Source organism: Peromyscus maniculatus, chromosome 3 (assembly GCF_049852395.1).
Source record: "Peromyscus maniculatus bairdii isolate BWxNUB_F1_BW_parent chromosome 3, HU_Pman_BW_mat_3.1, whole genome shotgun sequence".
NCBI classification, from domain to species: domain Eukaryota; kingdom Metazoa; phylum Chordata; class Mammalia; order Rodentia; family Cricetidae; genus Peromyscus; species Peromyscus maniculatus.
In genome coordinates, this window is record NC_134854.1 from 91973091 (window position 1) to 91977298 (window position 4208).

At 37.6% G+C, this 4208-nt stretch overlaps 1 pseudogene; it reads right to left on the reverse strand.

The window, feature by feature from the left end:
• Positions 1-1264: 1264 nt before the first annotated feature.
• On the reverse strand, positions 1265-1660 carry LOC143272230 (immunoglobulin kappa variable 4-1 pseudogene; annotated as a pseudogene).
• Between the last annotated feature and the right edge of the window lie 2548 nt (positions 1661-4208).

Genomic DNA, 4208 nt, shown 5'->3' on the forward strand with positions numbered 1-4208 from the left:
TAAGGTATCTGGCACTCTCTAGAAATTTTCCATATTCTGTAACACATTTGTTCCCTGCCATATCTCCAAAATAGGTACTCAACAAGTTTCTTATTCAGAATATGGACACAATTAGTTACCACACTGATATTACATGGAAGCACAAAATATTCCTTTCTGGAAACATAAGCTTTATTAATTGATATAAAATGTAAAGACTGGAAGGTAGCATCTGCTGACACAGAATTATATCCAGCATTAGTGTGAAGGGAGCTTTCTCAGTTTTCACCGTTGGAAATCAAATATGGAGACTTTAGAGGGAGATGTGGCCTGAGAAATTAGGGCAAGAAATATCACATTTTCTCTCTTTTTTTGAATCCTAAGTATATGGATATTGGGTATGTAAAGTTCATGACTGTATGTGTATATATATATATATGTGGATATGTGTGTATCTATGTATGTATATGTGTGATGTTCATATATGTTTATGTATATGAAAGTGTAGGATGGGTGAGTGTGGGTGTGTCTGTATGAAAGACAGGGACAGAGAGATAAAAGTAAAAGAAGCTGGGGAAGAAAAGACAGCAGGAAACAGAAGGGGAAATGGCAAAGGTTAGTGCATACGGTGAAAGTACCTGATACACTAGAAAAACATAGCTTTCAAGAAAATTGTGTAGAATAACTTTACATCAATAAAATATTTTAAGATATAGCAAGATGCATCAGATGGCAAAGGCACTTGACACCAAGCCTGATGTCAAATCTGAGTTTGAAGCTCAGAACCCAAATGATGAAGAGACAATCAAGTCCAAGTTTCCTCTGACCTCTAGAAATATGCCATGTCACATGTACACATAGAAACATGCACACTCACATATATATTAAATAAAATATAATAAAAGTTAAAAGAATTTATGGAAAGGAAAAGAAAAAAATAGAAGAAATAGGCATCAGTGAGGAAGTAAGAAAGCACTCCAGAATCTAGAAAGAGCAGGAAACACTCTTTCTTCCAACAGAAATACAGTTTGCCATAATCATCACTTCAGCCCATAGCCTCTTATGTTGGAACCAAATTCCAGAACTATAAAAAGATAAATCCCTCGTAGTCAATCAACAGAGTTTTTGTTAATGTATTACAAAAGGAATTGTAAGATAATACTGAGTTCTCCTTTGCATTGTCATATAAAGGTTTTTCATAACAAAAGACATAAGAGACATTAAAACCATTATATTTTGCTGGTTTTGGCAAACTTGTTCATCAGTGTTTCAGAGACACTGGCTCTCAGCCAAAAGGGGGAAGTGGAGGTGTGCAGGTCCAGGGCTGTGTGTGGTGCAGGCAGCTGGTAAGACTCTCAGAGGAGGTTTTTGTTGGAGGCTGAAGCACTGTGGGAGGATAACTGCGATACTGCTGACAGTAGTAATCTGCCAGGTCTTCAGCCTGGACACTGCTGATGGTGAGAGTGTAATCTGTCCCAGACCCACTGCCTGTGAAGCGATCAGGGACCCCAGTGTTCCGAGTGGATGCCCAGTAGATCAGCAGTTTAGGAGCCTGCCCTGGTTTCTGCTGGTACCAAGCCAAGTGGTGATTGGAGCCTAAAGTGAGACTCTGACTGGACTTGCAGCTGATGGTGACCTTTTCTCCTGCTGACACAGCCAGGGAGGATGGAGACTGGGTCATCACGATATCTGCACAGGCTCCTGCAATCAGGAATATCAATGATCATGCATAATAAAAAAAACTACAGAATTCAATACAAATTAAATTTTTCATTTAATGTCCTCTTAATGCTATATTATCAGAGTATTATTGCATAAATATTATTACATCCTGACACACACTGTAATTTTTTATACAAAAAAGTGCCTCTAAAAAGGTTATAATACTTTAAAATTTCTCACCAGACACCCAGAGCAGCAGGGACATGAGGACCTGTATCTGTGACTCCATCCTGCTCCCACTGCTTGTCTGATGCAGCTCTGTTCTCACTGAAAAGGCCTGGTTTATACATTTATGAGTAACTTCATGAAGAAGGTAGAGGCTTGTGTAGAGGAAAAGACAAGAAAATTGGAAGAACGCTATAAACAACTAGAGGAAAGGGCAAACAAATTAGAAGAAAACAATAAAGCCCTCCAAGAAAACAATAAAGTCCTGGAAGAAAACATTAAAATCCTGGAAGAAAACAATAAAGCACTGAAAGAAAATCATGAAAAAGCAATGAAACAAACAAAGGAAACAGTCCAAGATCTGAAAAGGGAAATTGAAAAAATGAAAAAGACACAAACAGAGGGAATGCTGGAAATAGAAAACCTGAGTAAAAGATCAGGAACTTCGGATGCAAGTATAACCAACAGAATGCAAGAGATGGAAGAGAGGATTTCTGGCATTGAAGATACAGTAGAAGAAATAGTTCCATCAGTCGAAGGAAACACTAAAGCCAACAAAGTCATGAACCAAAATGTCCAAGAAATCTGGGACACCATAAAAAGACCAAACTTACGAATTATAGGGATAGAAGAAGGTGAAGAATACCAACTCAAAGGCACAGAAAATATATTCAACAAAATTATAGAAGAAAACTTTCCCAACTTAAAGAAGGAAATGCCTATGAAGACACAAGAAGCCTATAGAACACCAAACAGACTAGACCCCCAAAAAAAGTCCCCTCGACACATAATAATTAAACAACTAAATGTACAGAATAAAGAAAGAATATTAAGAGCAGCCAAGGAAAAAGGCCAAGTGACCTATAAAGGTAAACCCATCAGAATAACACCCGATTTCTCAATGGAGACTTTGAAAGCCAGAAGGACCTGGACAGATGTAATGCAGACACTAAGAGACCATGGATGTCAGCCAAGACTAATATACCCAGCAAAACTTTCAATCATCATAGACGGAAGGAACAAGACATTCGAAGACAAAGCCAGATTTAAACAATACCTATCCACAAACCCAGCCCTACAGAAAGCACTAGAAGGAAAATTCCAACCGAGGGAAGTCAGATACACACTTGAAAACACAGGCAATAGATAAAGCCACAACAGTAAACCCCAAAGAAGAGAAGTACACACACACTACCACCAAAAATAACATGGATGAAGAATCACTGGTCATTAATATCCCTTAATATCAACGGACTTAATTCACATATAAAAAGACATAGACTTACAGAATGGATACGAAAGCAGGACCCATCCTTCTGCTGCATACAAGAAACACAACTCAAATTCAAAGATAGACACTACCTAAGAATAAAAGGCTGGGAAAAGACTTTTCAATCAAATGGTCTTAAGAAACAAGCAGGGGTAGCCATCCTGATATCCAACAAAATAGACTTCAAACTAAAATCAATCAAAAGAGATCAAGAAGGACATTACATCCTCGTCACAGGAAAGATCGACCAAGATGAAGTTTCAATTCTGAACATATATGCCCCAAACATAAGGGCACCCACATATGTAAAAGAAACATTACTAAAGCTTAAACCACATATAAAACCCCACACATTAATAGTGGGAGATCTCAACACCCCACTTTCACCACTGGACAGATCTCCCAAATCGAAACTTAACAGAGAAATAAAGGACTTAACCGATGTCATGACCCAATTGGACCTAATAGATATCTACAGAACATTCCATCCTAACAAGAAAGAATATACTTTCTTCTCAGCACCCCATGGAACTTTCTCTAAAATCAACCACATACTTGGCCACAAAGCAAATCTCAACAGATACAAAACAATCAGAATAACCTCCTGTGTTCTATCAGATCACCATGGTTTAAAGCTAGATTTCAACAACAACAAAAACTACAGAAAACCTACAACCTCATGGAAACTGAATAATGCTCAACTGAATCACCAATGGGTTAAGGAAGAAATAAAGAAAGAAATTAAAGACTTCCTAGAGATCAATGAAAATGAAGACACCACATACCCAAACTTATGGGACACTATGAAAGCACTGCTAAGAGGGAAATTCATAGCACTAAATGCCCACATAAAGAAGTTGGAGAAATCGCACACTAGTGAATTAACAGCACATCTGAAAGCTCTAGAACAAGAAGAAGCAAAGTCTCCCAGGAAGAATAGACGCCAGGAAATTATCAAAGTGAGAGGTGAAATTAATAAATTAGAAACTAAGAGAATAATACAAAAAATTAATGAAACAAAGAGTTGGTTCTTTGAGAAAATCAACAAGATAGACAAGCCCTTATCCAAACT